At 35.1% G+C, this 20,343-nt stretch overlaps 1 non-coding gene across 1 annotated transcript; it reads right to left on the reverse strand.

Moving 5' to 3' along the window:
- Positions 1-19,866: 19,866 nt before the first annotated feature.
- Positions 19,867-19,973, reverse strand: LOC136143180 (U6 spliceosomal RNA). Its single transcript, XR_010657875.1, has one exon. It is a non-coding gene; the product is annotated as a U6 spliceosomal RNA (small nuclear RNA).
- Between the last annotated feature and the right edge of the window lie 370 nt (positions 19,974-20,343).

The following is a 20,343-nucleotide window of genomic DNA, read 5'->3' on the forward strand; positions in this document are numbered from 1 at the left end:
CACATAACTACAATACTTTATTAGCACTGATGGAGAAAAGAAAGCATATAAAAGTACATTTCATGCATAGAAAGTACCTTATTTTTATGACTAGTACTGATGCATCCACTTCTATTAGCTCTTCAGGTTCCTTTAAGTAGAATCAGAGAGGAAAGCTTGTTAGTGGAATTCTGCCACTTAAGTATATAAAATTAAAATGTCTTTGGAGACGAGCCAGATCTTTGAAGTTTCACTCTTTAGTCCAGACCGGTAATACCAAGGCAAAGAATTGACCTTGACCTCAAAATGCCACCATTTTAAAAAGGCATGCCTGGTATTTTAGTATGAAATAATCCTCACCCGCAGAGCAAAAGGCAAGGAGACTGAAAAATATTTTCTGCTATTTTCTTTTCCCCACATCATACCTGCAAAGTCATAATAAATCTGGCTTTCTAGATGTCATAAGCATTATGCTAAACATTTTATATACACTAGCTCCCTTAATCATAACAATCTCCTGAGACAGAAACTCATTAATTTTATCCCCATTTAACAGATGAATATAGTTGTGTCAAATAAGGTAAGTCACACCACAAATCCAAACTAACAGCAGATCCTGTTGCCTCTACTTTGAAATTAATCCAGGCTCCCACCATTTCTCAACATCACTACTGCTACCATCATCATACAACACTTGGTAATTATAATCGTCTTTTATCTAGTCTTACAATAATTTTACCATTTTCCAGTCTGGTTACTGAAACCAGAAGGGCTGAATGACATCCACAAGATAATATAGCTGCTTATTACTTGAACCAGAACAACAACACATGTATTGCTACTAATTTCCAACACTCTGAAAGTTTTCTTTAACAACACGATGCTTGTTTCTAAACTCAGTGTTAATGTTTGAATGAAAAAAAATGATCTCATGTGCGAGGCTGCTGCTAAAGAGGTGATTTTTGCTTGAGTGTTTCCTTTGTTTTTTTGGGTGGGGACATTTTTATGGACCGGCAATCGTACTTTTTAAAAAGAATTGTTATTGATATACAGATACCCTATGAAAGATTCAGGATGAGTTGGTAGGAGGTATGTGCCTGAATGTTATTATCATGAAAACAGGGATAATTGAAAATAGGCTATTGTGAGGTCAAACAGATCTTGGAAGCAATTATTTTCTGTATATACCCCAAAGTGCCCCAGTTTTTAATACTCAGTTATTAATAGATGCCTATAGAAAAATTAAATGAATGTACATTACAGTTAAAAGTTGGAAGAATATTAAAATCCATAGTATGAATGTATTTTATAGAAGCGCTAATTATAATATGGATACATTTTAAAGCTTAGCATGCATTTATTTATCTTTCTAAATTTCTCAGGCCTCTCTCGTCTTGCTGCAGGGCCAAAAGTCTCCACAGGCCCACAGTGGTTCCCCTGGGTCCTGGTACCGCCTGCTACACCCTCACCACTCTCCAAGGGGTCCTAGTGCCACAGGTCACAACACAGCTCACAGGGCCTGAGTGCCCTCCCCTTGGAGGTCTCCTAGGCCGCGTGAGGAATACAGGAAATGAGCCACATATGTAAAATATATAATTAAGCATTCAACCACAGCAAACAGAAATTTTTAATCCAGAAACCCATTTTCAAGGTAGTCATACTACTGGAGTATAAAGCGAACTCTTCTGTTTTGCTTTTGTGCTTCATAATTCGTGTGTGTTTCCTTGACCCTGCTACAGTTTATAATACTTTGTTGTCAGAGTTTTCTAAATGTCTGACCCTGGTTATGCTAAATTGAATGACTACTCTTGTCCACCAGAAAATGTTTTGTCATCAAATCCTGTGTGGGCATCACATTATATTTTAATCACTTTTTAGGGTATTATCTAAATACAACAAAAATTGGTAAACCATGAGTTTTCTAAAACAAGTGGGTGAAAACATAAATACCAAACAACTTCCACAGGTGATATCCACTTAGGAAACATGATTTTAGAGAGAAAGGAGTAATTTAGAGAATTATGATTTGGTTATATATGCTAATTAAACTGTGGTTTCATTTAAATCCTTTGTTAGTAGACCGAGGTTAATCATCAAGTAAGAGTGTGAAATATCAGAATATAATTTCATATAATTTCCCAACTACCCAAAGAATTATCTCCAAGGACAACTGGCATCTGCTGCGTCATTCTATTCTTCCCTTCAAACTGCTCGAGAGACTTGTTTGAGAAAAAAATTAAATAGTGATATACAAAGGAAAAAGTCACTAAACTAGAAGTGAGAACACCTGGATTCTAATCTCAGCTTTGCCTTTTAATATCCAGGTTAACTTAGTTGAATTATTTACATTTTCTAAGGCATAACTTTCACGCCTTTAAAATGGGTATACCAATCTGCCTTATTATAAACAGTATTAAGATAAAGAGTATTTCCAAAAGCTTCCATATTAATGGGTTAATGGGATGTGTGAGAAGGAGTGAATATGATACCTAAAGAAAAAACAAACAACTCAAAGTCCACCTTCAGCACATATTGTTACACACTGTAAGAGAAAGGACTGGAAGTGAGAGTGGGTAAAGAACATAAAGGGACCTAACTACTAAGAATTGTTTCAATGGCTACAAATTGACTTTTGAAAGCACCTCGTTCATCAATTACAAAACAAGCTGGGCACAGTAGTTTTCTCTGACACTGGTGACAGGACTCCAACCCAGTTACCTGCTCTATATGAAGTACAGCAGGGCAAAACATACAGCTGAACGTGAAAAACATTTTATTAATATAATGAATCTTATAAGAACTTTGCACTCTATGATAAGAGAAAAGAGTAATAGCAACAGCCAGGAGAAAAGTTAAGGGGTCAAAGAAAATACTCTATTTGTGTTAATTTGGGTCAATCACAGACCTAGACATCTCTCTTATTTTCCTAAGATAAGCAAACATAAAACATAACAAAACCAAAATAATGTCTTGTTATCATAGGTCTTGTATCATATCATAGGTCCCATAGCATAAAATTGAGTTGACCATAACAAAGTAGATAAAAAGTATATTAGTGCATGAAAAAGAATATGTATTTTTACCTATATCTCTTCTTCAAGCTCAGTATCATTCAAGAGAGCAAGGGCACTATTAAACTAAATGAAAATGAAGGAATAAGCAACAAGATAAAATTTAAAATTAAAGAATAAATGAGAGGTAAAAATTAAAACTGAAATGGAATAAATAATACACGAATTTATAGAAATTAGAAATTGTATATAAGAACTCCCACATAGAGGAGCCAGTGTGTCAAAAGACGAAAGCAGTGTTTTGGAGGACAAATGCAAGGAGCTTTCTGAGCATGCAGACAAAGAGTACAAATAGGTGCTAATTGTTTTTGTTTTTGTTTTTTTCAATCTATTGCTATGTTACAAATTAACTCAAAATGCAGCAAATTTAAAAATGCACACATTCATCATCTGACAGAATCTGTGGGTCCAGAAACTGGGAACAGTTTAGCTGGATCCTCTGGGTCTATGTTTCTCACAAGCTGCAGTTAGGCTCTGCTCTCATCTAAAAACCTCAACTCAGGAAAGTTTCACTTCCCAGCTCATTTCCTCACAGGCTGTTGAACTGAGGCCTCAATCCCTCACGAGCTCCTATTCAGAAATCTCCTTTGATTCCTTGCCAGGTGGGCTTCTCCATTGAGGATCTGACAGTGGGGCAGCTGACCTCATCAGAATGAGAATTGCTAGCAAGATGGAAGTCACAGTCTTTTGTAACGTAATCATAGAAGTGACATCCGATTACTTTTGCTGTAATCTCTTTGTTAGAAAAAAGCCACTATGTAGAGCCCACATTCAAGGTGAGGAGATTATACAAGAGATCAGTATCAGGAGGTAGGGTCTTCAAGAGCCATGCCAAAAGATGGCTTTCACAGTAATAATTCTAGTAAAGATGATAACAATAACTATAAACACATAAATAAATAAATAAAAGCAACACACTATCAGAAATAAATGGAACAATATTTTCAGAAATTTGTAATTCAACAGCTGGGTATATGACTATAGTTTTCATATATGTAGGCATCAGAAAAGCAAATGCTCATAATTTTAACCAAAGTATAATCAAATGTTGACAAATTATGACCAACCACTTAAGATCCTAAGTTAAAAAAAAAAAAAGATGTAATCTAACCAACATAGAAGCAAATTAAAACTAAAAGCTTATAAATGGGAAGGGAGTGGTAAAACTGTCTTGGCAATCAACATAGAAACCATGTATACCTGCAATAAAGTTAGAATCTGAATATATTAGTATGGTTGAAATACAAAATGTAAAATTATTCTTCGAAGAGAAGGTAAATAATGTAAAACAAATAATTTTAGATAATCTAATAGTTCCAAAACTCCAAATTATATAAGAAAATAATTAAGAAATACAAGAAGCATCAGAAAAAAATTAAAATGCTAAGTTACTTATTTCTGTAGGAAGTAGATAATGCATACCTGTATTTTGACTTTGTAGTAAAAAATATGTAAGTTCAAGGCTGTTTTGAAAAAAGTGAGCATGATTAAAATGTGGTAAGAATATATTATCCAATTTATCCAATATTTTTTTGGATCTAGCTCTTAAGGAAAAGGAAACAAAAGCAAAAATAAATAAATGGGACCTAATGAAATTCAAAACTTTTGCACAGCAAAGGAAACCACTGACAAAATGAAAAGACAACATACTGAATAGGAGAAAATATTTTCAAATGATATGACCAATAAGGGATTAATATCCAACATACATAAACAGCTCATATAACTCAACACCCAAAAAGCAAACAACCCGATTAAAAAATGGGCAGAAGACCTGAATAGATATTTTTCCAAAGAGGAAATGCAGATAGCCAACAGGCACAAGAAAACATGCTAAACATTGCTAATCATCAGGGAAATGCAAATCAAAACCACAATGAGATATCACCTCACACCTGTCAGAATGGCTATCATCAAAAAGAACACAAATAACAAATGTTGGCGAGGATGTGGAGAAAAGGGAGCCCTTGTATGCTGTTGGTGGGAAAGTAAATTGATACAGCCACTGTGGAAAACAGTATGAAGTTTTCTCAAAAAACTAAAAATAGAACTACCATATGATCCAGGGATTCCACTCCTGGGTATATATGTGAAGAAACACTAAAACACAAATTTGAAAAGATACATGCACCCCAATGTTAATAGCAGCATTATTTAAAATTGCCAAGATATGGAAACAACCTAAGTGTGTGTCTGTGTGTGTGTGCTTGTGTGTGTACACACAATGGAATACCACTCAGCTACATAAAAAATGAAATTTTGTCATTTGCAGCAACATTGATGGAGGGCATTATGCTAAGTGAAATAAGTCAGACAGAGAAAGGCAAATACTGTATGATCTCACTTATATGGGGAACCTAAAAAATACAAGCTAATGAATATAACTAAAGAAAAGAATCAGACTCACAGATATAGAGAACAGACTAGTGCTTACCAGTGGGGAGAGGGAAGGGGGGTCACAACACAGGGGTAGGGGATTAAGAGGTACAAACTATTATGTATAAAATAAATAAGCCACAAGTATATATTGTACAACACAGGGAATATAGCCAATATTTTATAATAACTATAAATGGAGTATAATCTTTAAAAACTGAATTACTATATTGTACATCTGTAACATATTGTACAGTGACTATACTTCAATTAAATTTCAAAGCATTTGATAATACTAAAAATAATAAGAGCATAGAGGCAGCATAGAAAGGAAGAATGAAACAGAGTCGATGACTTTAAAAGAAGTTAGTGATAAGGAGGCATAAAAATAAAATTCATAAAATTGAATTACAGAATTTTGATCAAAAATAGTAATACTGAATACAAATGGATTAAATTATGCTACTAAACAATAAAGTCTCTCATACTAGAAAAGGACTAAATATAACATGTATATGGTGTAATCCAATTTAAAGTCAAAGGTTGGGTGCCATGCAGGTTGTTCTCTACACTAAAACTTTTTATCAATAAAAGTGAAAATGTACTAGAGAATGGACTTGAGGATATGGGGAGGGGGAAGGGTAAGCTGTGACAAAGTGAGAGAGTGGCATGGACATATATACACTACCAAACTTAAAATAGATAGCTAGTGGGAAGTAGCTGCATAGCACAGGGAGATCAGCTAGGTGGTTTGTGACCACCTAGAGGGGTGGGATAGGGAGGGTGGGAGGGAGGGAGATGCAAGAGGGAAGAGGTATGGGAACATATGTATATGTATAACTGATTCACTTTGTTATAAAGCAGAAACTAGCACACCACTGTAAAGCAATTATACCCCAATAAAGGTGTTAAAGAAAAAAAGAATGGCACTCTCTGATGCAGCTAAGGAGAATAAAAAATTATAAAACTTTTCTGGAAAAAAAATGAAAAATGTAAATGATTGAATCCCTGACCCATAAAATAAGATAAAGAACAAAAAAGTAAGTCAATAGTAAGTAAAAAAAAAATTACTAAAGATAAAATAAAAAGTCTGTGAGGTAAAGACTATCTAAATAATACATCAAAATCTTGTGCTTTTTTTTGAAAAAAAACATAAATCACTAGATAAGATGATCAATAAAACATGAAGAAAGCACAAAATTGCAAAATGATATGACAGGAAAGAAATAACAATTGCAATAGAGAAAAAAATATAAAACTCAAAAGAGACTAAGTTGCAAACATCTTTGAAAATATGTTTAAAAACCTAGATGAAATGGGTAATTTCTTTGGGAAATACAGATTACAAGAAGTTATCCTATTTGTTTAAAAAGCTCAAGCAGACCAATTTCCATTGAATAAATAGAGGAATTTATTAAGTAAGTGCCCCTCCGCCCCAAAAAAGCACGAGGGCAAGGAAAGTTCAGAGAAGAATTATAGCCAATCTTTAAAGACCAGATAATCAAATGCTCTAGAAATTATTCAAGAGCACTGAAAAAAAATCTTCTGTAATTCTCTTTAGAACTAAGTATAACATGGTCTAAAGCAGAAAGAGTAAAAAAGAAAGACTACAGACAACATCACTCATGAACACCAAAGCAAAAATACTAACAAACAGAATCCAATACCACATTAAGAAAACAATACACCATAATCAACCGGGATTTGTTCCAATAATGCAAAGTTGGTTCAACATTAGGCAAACCATTAAAAGCATTACTACATTAATAATGAAAAGACATATTACTATTTCCATTGATCCTGAAAAGGCATTTTACAAGCCACCAACATAAAATCAGATACTGGCCTTAGGATATATAGATAAATATATTCTAAAACCAGTATCTTATTTAATAGGAAACATTAGCATTATTTCCATTAAGATAAGAAACAAGGCACAGATTTCCACTATATCACCTACTGTTTCAATTTGTACTAGAATTATTAGTAAATTTAATTAGACAGGAAAAAATCAATTATATATAATATATAATAGTACATGATGAAGAATAAAACTACTTCTATATGTACTTAGAAATTTTAAGAGAATCCATGATTAAACTAACTCAAACAGTAAACAAATTCAGTAAAATAGTAAGATACAATATTAACATAAAAATCAATAGTCTTCAAAAACAGGAACACTAAACAGGATATAATGACAGAAGAAACCCTATTCACAGGAATAAATGGACGATTAATATCCTTGGGGATAAATTTAACAAATAATATGCAAACTTACATGAGGAAAAATTTTAAACTCTCCAGAAAGACTCAAATGGAACAAATAAAAAGGCACCTATTATTCCTGGATAAGATAATTCTATGTTAAAAGATGAGTATTCTCATAAATTCATTTATAAACTCAATATAATCCCAATAAAAAATATCCACAAACTACTCTACAGTGTTAGACAAATTGATACTAAATTTCATACGGGGAAACAAACATGCAAGATTAGCAAGGAAATACTGAGAAAGAAAAAGCATAAAGAGGGGATGAGCCCTACCAGACATTAAAGCAAAATATAGTGTCTAATTAAAGCAGCTTGGTGTAGGAATAGAAAAAGAGACTAATGGAATAGAATGGAAAGTTCAGAATTATATCCAAGTATATATGAAAATTTAGTATATGAAAAAGATAAAATTACTTTTAAATCTCCCACCATAAACAAGAATAAACTCTAGATGAATAAAGTATCTAAAGTAAAAATGATAATAGTAACAATAATAACACCACAATAAGAATACTAGAAAAAAGGCATGGGTGCATTCCTCTTTAATCTGAGTGTTAGAAAAAAACTTCTGTGACTCAAAACCAAAGATTTAAAAATTTGACCATATACATACATATATACACATATATTACATGCAATAAACACCATTTGAAAAGTTAAAAGACAGCAAAGGAATAAAGCCCAATAGAAATCTGGAGAAAAGACAAGAACAGATAATTTACAGCCACACATATACATGGAATATAGATACTGCCCACATAATCCCCAAAGTAGAAAAATGCAAATTAAAACAATACTGCTATCTCATTTCTCACTTATCAAACTGATAAAAATTTTCAAATGTATCAACAAATCTTGATGAGGCTGTGGGAAAACACTGTTGGTAGGAATGCAGACTGGCAAGACCTTTCCAGAAAGAAATCTGGAAATACTTAAGAAAACTAAATATGCAATTTATCTTCTGACCCAGAAATACGACTTGTTGGAAACTACCCTGAAGATACACTTCCAAAAATACAGAAGACATATTTACAAGTTTATTGATTGTAGCATTGTTTGTAATTGTAATGTTTAGGAAATATAGGAAATCATCTAAATGCCTTTCCCTAGTAGAGAATTTGAATAAACTATGATACCTCTATGTAATCCTAATGCAGCTGTAAAAATAAAGAATGATACCCAGGAAGTTCTCTGGTGGTGCAGTGGTTAAGAATCCACCTGCCAACACAGGGGACATGGGTTCAAGCTCTGGCCCGGGAAGATCCCACATGCTGCGGAGCAACAAAGCCCATGCGCCACAGCTACTGAGCCTGAGCTCTAGAGCCCGCGAGCCACAACTACTGAGCCTGCATGCCACAACTACTTAAGTCTGCATGCCTAGAGCCTGTGCTCTGCCACAAAAGAAGCCACTGCAACGAGAAGCTCGCACACGGCAACGAAGAGCATCCCCCGCTTGCCGCAACTAGAGAAAGCCCATGGGCAGCAACGAAGACCCAATGCAGCCAAAAATAAATAAACAAATTAATTAATTAATTTTAAGAAAAGAATGATTTCCTTCATATATTAATTTTAAAAAGCAAAGTGCAAACAGAGTGTCTTCAGTAGGCTACTCTCCATGTAAGAAAGAAGGCAACATAAATATGCATTCATCTGCTTATCTGTGCAAAATAAATACAAAAAAGTTACATCAGAAACTAAAGAAATTAAGTATTGGGATAAGGTGCAAAGAAGGAGAGAATGGGACTGAGTTAGCAGAGATGAGGAACAAATAACATTTATGTGAACATTTCGCTAAGCATACATTTTTGTATAGTTGTATCTCTTAAAGCCATAGTAATGTTTCACAGTTTTCTGAAGTAAATGAACAATTAAAACTAATATGAATGTGTGGGGAAATAAAATGGAATACAAACCAGAGCAAAGAAATATATTGATATTAGAAAGAACCACACAGAAGGGAGTGGGGAAGAAAAGAACTAACCTAAATTACTTTGGAAAATGTCATTTTGACTGGATACTGTAAGGCTAAAGACAAAAAAAAGAACCAAGCTGCTGTAGATATTGTACTCTATTACTAAATCTGTTTTCACAGAAGTATCGTTGAACGAATATGTGACTACATTGTAGATAATGAGAGCCAGTTGTGTAAGGGCGGATTGGGGAGGTATTCTGAAGGAAAAGAGTGTCATCATCAATTTCTGTCCTCCAGTCATTCCATGAAATATAGTGCTAGCCAATGATCAATGATCTAAGTCAAATGCGGAGAATAGACTCAACCAAATGAACATCATCCTATTGCTCGTTGCCGTAGGGGCTGAAAGACTTCCAATGTCATTGCTCATGGGAGTATTTTGTCACTGTCTATCAGTGCACGCTTGGCTCCAGAATTTCAAAATTAACTTCCCTCCTCTTTCTCTGCCTCCTCCTCCTTCTTCAAGATATTTCATAACCACTAGTGACACCTTGCAGAACATTCGAATTTTGCACAACCCTGGATAAGAAATTCTGCTCTAGGGTCACCGCTAATATAGTGAGATAATACATCTAACAATCTAATGGGTCTTCTGATAGCAGGGGCTGAGATGAAGTTTGGAGAAAGCCTTGTGATATGCAGCACAGCTGTGGGGTGAGCATTTCCAATGAGTGAACCACCCTGGGCTGAATTAGCTGGGCTTGAATATTCTAGCTTTGCTCAGTCACTAGATGTGGCCTGCCCCAGTAAGGGCATGACATTAGGTAAGGCAGCACCTGTAGCTGAGACACATCCTGAAGGAGCTGACAGCTGGGTAACTAGTCCTTTCTTGAAGCAGATAATAAGTGAGGCATCACCATGTCTAACACAGTCCATCTCAGGTACTTCCCAAATGCGCCCCTTCCACATATATTTGGGGAGCTCCTCCTATAAGATTCTGGTGGGCCTTTCTTACTAAGAAGAAACTAGAAGAGGAAAGTTAATGGACAAGCTGCAGCCTCATTCCCTGAACAACTGAGGCTCATTGTCTCTCCCAAAATCTATTTTAGATTCTCCTGATTCTCAACTACCACCTGTCAACTGAAGAAAAAAACACTACCTAAAAGTTGTGTTATGTTTTATTCGGAGACCTTACTAAGGGCTAGAGCCTGCCTGGGAGACAGGCTCTCAAATAGCTCTGAGGTAAGGGAGGAGCCAGGATTATAGAAGAGATTTTGCTGGGGGGAAAAAAAAATGTAGTCGAACATCAAAAGATTACCGCTAATCACAAAAAACAGACATCTCAAGTTAATGATTTTAGCACTTTTCTGTGTATGGGAAGATGCAAGAGTCTGGGCTCAATGAAATTATTCCTTTGATGTGCACTTTAACTATCTGGGGCCAGTATCCTGTTTTTCTCCATCCTGCCTTCCCCTCAGGGCACACCATCAGGCAGGCTGCAGAGGCTGAAGGCTTGATGGCTGGCAACATTCTTTGTTTACTGAAATGGCAGGCAACATTCTTTTGTCTACATACCAATGCTGGCCTCAGTGGCTTACCTGGCACCCAACCCAGACCCCATTCCTGAGGGACCTGAGGTAACCATCTCCTACTCAGGCCTGGGACGCTTTACCTGTCCTTTTACAATCATATTTGGGTAAATAAATACCAAGAAGAATCCAAGTGGATCACCAAAGTGTCATACTTAGCTCTCTGAATATATTCTCCCCTATTTTCTACTAATGAAATATAAATCAGGATCTTAGTAATATGAGGCGTTCCTGCTCTGTTTCTTAAGCGGGATGAGAAAACATGGAGCCACCTAGAGTGTGTGTCCTTGTTGTAGTTTCATGAATTTGACCCAATATGTTTTACAACTGAGCATGGACCAAGTGTATTGAATGTCTGAATATTATAGCTGCTAGTTGTGTACTTTTCTAGGACAAGCATTTCATCAGTAAAAGACTACACAATAGTGGTTTCTGCAACTTCTGGAAGAAAACTTTATATTATTACTGGGACTCATGAATTTATCCTTCCTTTATTTTTACAGTTATATGAATATGTGTAAGCCATGTCAGAAATGAGATATATGACTATCATATATCTAAGTTTTAATATCAGAAATAACTGAATAACAGAATCTGAATGTCTCACGATTAGACACATCATTAATTAAAACTTTACATGCCTCCTAGCAAAGTATATATGGCCTTTTCTTATTTGTTAATCATGTAAACCATCAACATGTCATCAGAATAATTTCCTAATCTTTTTCCTGCCCAAAGACCAGCATGACATCTGTGTGAGCCAGCCGATCCAACCCAATTTTATTGTTCTGTCTCTGCCATACATTGCAATATCTGTATTTGCTTTCTTAGTTTCCACAAAATGGCCTCTTGGTATTGGTATGTGTTTCACGAGAAAGAAAATATGAATGGGAATAATGATTTTCAGAATGGTAATATTTCAAATTGGATATTTAAATTGGGTTACTATTTTATATCATAGGGATACTTCAAACTTCAAGTTTACTGAGATATGATAAAATCTATGACAAATAAAATATGGATCAGATATATTAAATGTAATTACTGGCTATGGCAATTTTCCACAGTACCTCAAAACCCAACTTTAATCATCATTATATGTACATGTTTTAGAGGTTTTATACAAAAATTATACTGATAAACAGACACAGAAAGAGCTTTGTAACAAGAACACATATTTTTGTCTGCTTAATATTTAGTTTGAAATATTTTCTCTATCAAATATATCCTTAAAGTCTATTTTTACATTCATGAATTCATAAGAATTCTAAGGAAGGCCAGGATAAATTTTTCAACAAGTTTGATAGATTTTTTTTTCAGAACAGACATTTCATTTACATGGACCATCTTAAACCAATAGCTAACATAGTATATCTGGATATTGGGGTCACATCACAGCTGAATTCATGCCTAATTAATACTAAATATATAGTGACTGCTTACTAAATGCCTAAAACTCTTCTAAGCACGTTATATGTACTGTATTAACACAGTTCACACTCACAGTAGCCTATTAAGTAAATACTATTCTTCTTCTCCTTCTCCTTCTTCTTCTTCAAGTTTTACAGATAAGAAACCTGAGGCAAAGACAGTTTATTGATTTGTCAGCAACTAACAGGATAAAAGTAAAAATCAGTTGCTGGTTACATATATTTACAAGCCAACAGTGCCCTAAAAGACTTTCCAAATAAATTATTTTCTCCTAAGTGCTTATACTATGACCCTGTAATTTTTTTTTAATCCCTTCATTAGCCACTCTCTCTTTTGAAGCCCTGGGTAAATTCTAGTAAATTCTAAATAAGTTTATGAATGAGATAATTAAATTTCTTTATGTTCATTTTATGAACACAGGACCTCTGCAAATATTGGTGAATTAGACTAGGGATGGGGAACTTACTTGATTTGGTATAATCATTATGATGGCTAATTTTATGTGCTAACTTGACTGGGGTAAGGGATACCCAGATAGCTGGTAAAACATTATTTCTGAGTGTGTCTGTGAGGGTGTTCCCAGAAGGAATTACCATATGAATTGGTAGATCACCCTCACTAATGTGGGTGGGCATCATCTAACTCACTGATGGCCTAGATAGAATAAAACGGTGGAAGAAGACTGAATTTGCTCTCTGCTTGAACTTGGACAGCCATCACCTCTTGCCCTTGGACATCAGTGGCTCCTGTTCCTCAGGCCTTCAGGTTTGGACCTGGAAATACACCACTAGCTTTTCTGGGCTTCCAGCTTGCAGATGGCAGATAATGGGCATGAGACAATCTCTCATAATAAATTATCTATCTATCTATCTATCTATCTATCTATCTATCTATCTTGCTATCTATCTATCTACTACTGGTTCTGTTTCTCTGGAGAAACCTGATTAATACTGTTATATACCACTTATAGTCTACATATTTTATAGTAGAAAAAACTGGACTTGTATTAAGACAGAGGAATGATTTCCAGCTCTGTACTTAAAAATTTTATGACCATGTGAGAGTAAGTTAAAATGTCTGAGCTTTACTTCTATCATCAATAAAGTGAAAAAACATCTGCCTCACAGATAGCATTTATAATGCATACATCATGGTGCTTGACCTATTATATATGCTCAATGAATCTAAATAATATAAATCCTATTTAATCTCAAGACTTGACTTCTGTATATCCTCTTAAGGATTTATCTCAAGTCTTCCATCCCATTTCCCCCACCAATATATAATCAACAAGTAGTTAATTTTCACTACAACCCATTTAATTACTATGAAAAAACTGGATATTAATGCAAGATTTTTGATCAGTTATTTCTGTTTTGCCTGTTTTTGTTTGTAGTTGACCAGCAGACTTGCTGAATTGTTCTCATTACTTGATAATGTTCTAGGAGATATGGTGTAACTCTAACAGGACTTCCTTTTGACTACACTGTTTTTACCCCGTTCTGATTCAGTTATTTCATTAAAAGACAGCCTTCAACATTTTTCCTCAGGTAGAGGTTTATGGGTGGTATACCCTCTGAATCCACACATATGTAAAAATATATTTTTTTAAATTTTGCTCTCCAGATGACTGCTGTTTGGGATGGGTACAGGATTTTGGAATCACAGTCTTTATCTTCTACCAGCTTGTAAAGAATGTCCTAGTCACTTCCTGCTTCTTGTATTACAGCTGAGAAAACCAGTAAGACTCTGAATCCTTTGTAAACTACCTTGGAAGTTTTAAAGATATTGTTAACATTATTGGAATTCATAAATTTCCCTAGGATATCTCTATGTGTATACCTTTTCTCCCTAGGAGCCCTTTCAATTTGCTGGTTCAACTGAGTCCCTTCAGTTTGCTGACTCCAGTCTTTCGGTGAAGCTAAATTTCTTCTACCATTTGTTTAATTCATATATTTCTTCCAATTGATCCATTTTCTTCTCCTGAAACTTTTCATTTTCCTGGATCTATCTATAAGGTTTCTTATTTTCCTCTTCATGGTTTTTGTTTTTATCTGTTTTAGATTTTCTTCAACTTGATTTTTTGGTCTACTAATTCAGTTCAGTCTTCAGCATTGATCATATTCTTTTCCATTTTCTCAATTGCAATTTTAAATTCAAAATCATATTCAAAAGAAATTTTTGATATATTCTAATTGTACCTCTTTAAGAGCTAACGTCTGTCTTTTTCATTAATTCTATTTAAATGGTGATCTTCTGTATTGAAAGTTATATTGACTTTCTTCCCTCCTGTTACTGAGACCCTATAAGGGAGTTATCCTTCTCATTTCTAAATCACAGTTTTCTATTCTCCTAGAACCCATAAAAATCGGCTAGAGGGTCTTTTTTTAAAAAAAATCTTTATTGGAGTATAATTGCTTTACAATGGTGTGCTAGTTTCTGCTGTATAACAAAGTGAATCAGCTATACGTATACATATATCCCCATATCCCCTCCCTCTTGTGTCTCCCTCCCACCCTCCCTATCCCACCCCCTTAGGTGAACACAAAGCACCAGAGTTGATCTCCCTGTTCTATGAGGCTGCTTCCCACTAGCCATCTATTTTACGTTTGGTAGTGTATATATGTCCATGCCACTCTCTCACTTTGTCCCAGCTTACCCTTTCCCCTCCCCATGTCCTCAAGTCCATTCTCTACATCTGCATCTTTATTCCTGTCCTGCCCCTAGGTTCTTCAGAACCATTTTTTCTTTTTAGATTCCATATATATGTGTTAGCATACAATATTTGTCTTTGCTAGAGAGTCTTTTTGAGAAGTGGCAAATAATCCAGTGGCAGGAGGCAGTGGTTTTGTGGGTCACCATTGAATGAACAGGAAACCATTAGGCAACCTGCTGAGATGTGGGGATGAAAAATTTATGCTTCCGGGTTTCTTGGAGATACAAACCAAATTTTAGGAGTTGAAAAGAAAGAGCAATTTCTTCAACTGACCATATTATTTAAAAGAATTGCCTTTTCAATATGTATAATGGACAATAAGTTGATATAATGTTTATCACAATTCTCAGGAAAGAAAGATTAAACACTGTAAAGGCAGGAGAGGAGAATTCAAAGAGAAGATAAAGAGGCTTTTTATGTGTTTTCTTCCACAGTAATCAACCACAGACACAGGCAATGTCCTTGAACCACCCTTCAGTTCATGCTTCCTGGATTTCCTCTGTCTGCTGTTGAAACCTGGCTACCTTTTTGTTTAGCTGTAATTCCCCTCATGTACCAGGAGCAATTCTTCTAGGGCAGAAACATCCCACCCCAATCAGTTTCACTGGGTTCATCAGGGATTGGGAAGGACACTCAAATACTATATGTAGCAAATTAGTAAACATACAAGTTTAGTTCTTTGAAGGGATTCATAGACTGAGGTCCCTTAGAAAACCCTGAAACACTGGTCTTTATCTTCAAGCTCTGAGGAGAGGCAAATCTTCTCTTCTGCTGCTATTCCCTCTACTCTCATCTGGCAGTCTCCAGGACTGTCTCTGTCACAAAGATCTCAGAGAACCTTCTACCTTAGTTGGACTCTCCAGGCTCTACAAACATGGTGATTCTACTTGCTGTTTCATTCCAGATACAAAGTCAGAAGGAAAAAGGAGTCAGTACTTGAGGATCCACCTTCCCATGCCATCCAAAAGGGTAGGGGATACAGAAAGAAAGGCAACAGAGAATATTCCTTTGTCAGTCAGTGAAATGCTCAAATTCAGATCCTTACTCAACTCAGTGAGAATCTATCATATTTATTTTTAAATATGAAAATGGTGTCAGGGGAAAATGCTATTGCTTCAGACTGAATGCAGGTATGTAAGTAGTCAATATCACTGAAACCAAATTAACCATGAGATTCAAAATACATTTTAAATATGTTTATGATAAACAGTCTGTTGTGACTGAACCTATTCATTTATACTGAAATGACATATTGCTGCACTAACCAATTACCACATAAGAGCATTAATGGTGTTAAGGAATTTCAGCTGTAAGCTTTACACTGAATAGAAAACAGAAGAAATGAACATAGAAGATGTAGAAATAGGATATGTCCTTTTCATTTATCCAGCTAAAATTTAGTTTAGCTTTCCAGGGTATACCACTCAAAAAATATTTAACACTTGATTCTGCTGATTGACTTAAACTTCCCATTCCTTTCTATGGCCAGAAAACCACTTGCTTGGCAACCTTAAAAAAAAAAAAAAAAAGGAAAATAATCTGCTCAATGTTAATTGTAATTCACTGACCTCATTTTCTTTTGTTAGAAAAGTCCCAGCAAAACATGGACCACAGCCATGAATCAGGCCTGTACATTCCAATCAAGTTCCCTGGTTTTGACCTCCTTAGGGGTAGGGTAGAAGACGATGATGCTAAGACCCTAGAGAAGTCATACTAGGTCACTGACAAAACGCTTTTTTGGGAAATCATTAAAATCCTATTGAAAAAGTACCAAAGGTAACCCAGTGGGGGAAATGACAGTCTTTTAAACAAATAGTTCTACATACTACATAGCTTTTGAAGGCATAGTTTTGAAGTTTTCAACGCCTACATGTTTTCTCACGAATAAAACCAAAGTGAGGCCCCACTGTCAGATTATCTGTATGTTCCCTTCTGAATCCACTGGATTCTGTGATTTAAGTGTGTTTAAACAAGGCTGTCATCAACAATCATCTTGACTTTTAAAAGTGTATTCTACTTCAGAATTATGTGTGGAATAAACACCTTAAAAGTGAAAAAATAAACAAATGGTTCTAGAAATTCCATGACCATATATACAAAAAAAAAGAGAACCTATACACACACTTTACAATTTCACAAATATTTACTAAAACTAGATCATAGACCCAAATATGAAATGCAAAACTATAATACTGCTAGTAGAAAACAGAGGAGTTTTTAAGATACAATACCAAAAGCACAACCAATGAAAGAAAATTGATAGTTGGGCTTCATTAAAAGAAAAAAGACCCAAAACTTCTGCTCTAAGAAAATTAAAAATTAAGCCACAGACCAGAAGAAAATATTTATAAAACACATATTTAATAAAGGACTTGTATCCAAAATAGACATATTTAAAATCGAAAACAAGAAAACAACCCAATTAAGAAAAGAAAAATGACATAAACAGACACCTTACCAATGAAAATATATAGACTACAAATAAGCACATGAAAAGATGCTCAAGATCATATGTCTTTATGAAGTTGCAAAGTAATCAACAATTATAGTCCACTAAACATATATTAGAATGGCTAAATTAAAAAAAAAACCCTGACAATAAAAATTTCTGGTAAGGAGGTAGAACAACAGAATCTCTCATCCATTGCAGGTGGGAATCCAAAACAGTACAACCATTTGGAAAACAATTTTGCAGGTTCTCAAAAGCTAATCATAGTTTACCATATGCAATCTAGCAATTTTGCTCCTAGGTATTTACTAAACTGATTTGAAAACTTATACCTACATGAATAGCTATCTGCATGTGAATATTTATAGCACTTTTATTCATGATTGCACATATTGGAAGCAAAAAAGACATCCTTTAATAAGTGAACGGATGTACAAACTGTGGTGTACCCATACAATGAAATATTCTTCAATGATAAAAAGAAATGACCTGTCAGGCAAGGAAGACAGGGATGGATTTCAAAGCCATATTGCTAACTGAAAGATGACTGTCTGAAAAGGCTACCTATTTTATTATTCCAACTATATGCCATTTCAGAAAAGGCAAAAATATAGAGATAGAAAAAGATCAGTGATTGCCAGGAGTTCAGAGAGAGTGGCTATGTTGAGTAGGTGAAGCACAGGAGATATTACCATCGTGGAAAATTAGGTAACGAGTACATAGGCTCTCTGCATTATTTCTTACTGCTGCATGTAAATCTACAATTATCTCAAAATAAAAAGTTTGGGGCTTCCCTGGTGGCGCAGTGGTTGAGAGTCCGCCTGCCGATGCAGGGGACGCGAGTTCGTGCCCCGGTCTGGGAAGATCCCATGTGCCGCAGAGCAGCTGGGCCCGTGAGCCGTGGCCGCTGGGCCTGCGCGTCTGGAGCCTGTGCTCCACAACGGGAGAGGCCACAGCAGTGAGAGGCCCGCATAGTGCAAAAAAAAAAAAATTAATTAAGAAAACCAACCAGGTGAAACCAAGTTAATAATACATTTCATTTACCCCAATATATCTAAAATATCATCATTTCAACATGTAATCAATATAAAATAGTAATAAGATGTTTTCCATTATTTTGGTGTAAGCCTTCAAAGTCTGGTGTATATTTTATATGGATAGCATATCTCAAATCAGATGCTCAGTTTCCTCCGGAATGCTTGATCTATGCTTGATTTATATTTACATTTCATAAAATTTAATGTTGAAAAATTAGATTCATATGTTCAAGTTATCCCAAACATACTTAAATACTTCCAATAATTGAAACAGTTACCAAAAAGGCATTTTCCTTTAATATCTCTATCCACATGGCCAAAACTGGCTCATCTCTTTTAGAAAAATTGATTTCACTTTGAAGCAAAAACGCATCGATTTCAAATTACATATGTCCAAGTGAATTAAATTCACTAATTCTTGTATCAACTCAGTATTATTAATACGGAATTCAAAGGGAGTATCTCATAAGTTGAAAGTACTTTCAGTGTACCAATATATACAAAATGTTCTTCACATTTGTCTTGTAGTTTTTGCAGTCAATGTATATAACGCTGTCTATCACAATTAATACCTTCATGTTGATTCAGGATAGGAAAATGTGTAATGTCATTATTATTTATATAAATTCTGAAAAGTTTCTATTTGCGTATAAAATTGTGTACCTCTCTAGCTGCGTCACAAGCTTTTCCTTTCCTTGGAGCTTCAGTTCCATCTCATTGAGATGCAATGTAGTCCTGGTGAGAAAATGTAAATCATAGCATCAATTTTGGCTTTGATTACTGAATATTTGGCCAAGTATCCCCCCCTTTTTTTAAACATCTTTTTTGGAGTATAATTGCTTTACAATGGTGTGTTAGTTTCTGCTGTATAACAAAGTGAATCAGCTATGCGTATACATATATCCCCATATCTAATCCCTCTTGCGTCTCCCTCCCACCCTCCCTATCCCACCCCTCTAGTTGGAGACAAAGCACCGATCTGATCTCCCTGTGCTATGTGGCTGCTTCCCACTAGCTATCTATTTTACATAAAAATATGGAACGCTTCATGAATTTGCACGTCATCCTTGTGCAGGGGCCATGCTAATCTTCTCTGTATTGTTCCAATTTTAGCATATGTGCTGCCGAAGCGAGCACCCCTCCCCCTTTTTTAAAGGAAATCTCAAATTGAAGTTAATGATGGAGTAAATATTTGTAAAGCTCTTTCATGACTCAACCAATGAACGTTGACAAAGACCACAGATCATTACATTTGCTGTCTTTCATTACTTTTAAGAGTTCCATCAACTGGTGTTGATTCATAACATTGCAGTAATATACTAAACAACTTCACCACTGTACTTTTGATATAGAGTCTGCTTCAGAACATTGAGCAAAATAGTTTTAATATGTATCACGCTGGGAATGAAGTAATAAGAAAAACATCATCCCATAAATCCAGATTTTTTTTTTTTTTTTGCTGTATGCAGGCCTCTCACTGTTGTGGCCTCTCCCGTTGCAGAGCACA

The sequence above is a fragment of the Phocoena phocoena genome, chromosome X, assembly GCF_963924675.1.
Source record: "Phocoena phocoena chromosome X, mPhoPho1.1, whole genome shotgun sequence".
NCBI lineage: Eukaryota > Metazoa > Chordata > Mammalia > Artiodactyla > Phocoenidae > Phocoena > Phocoena phocoena.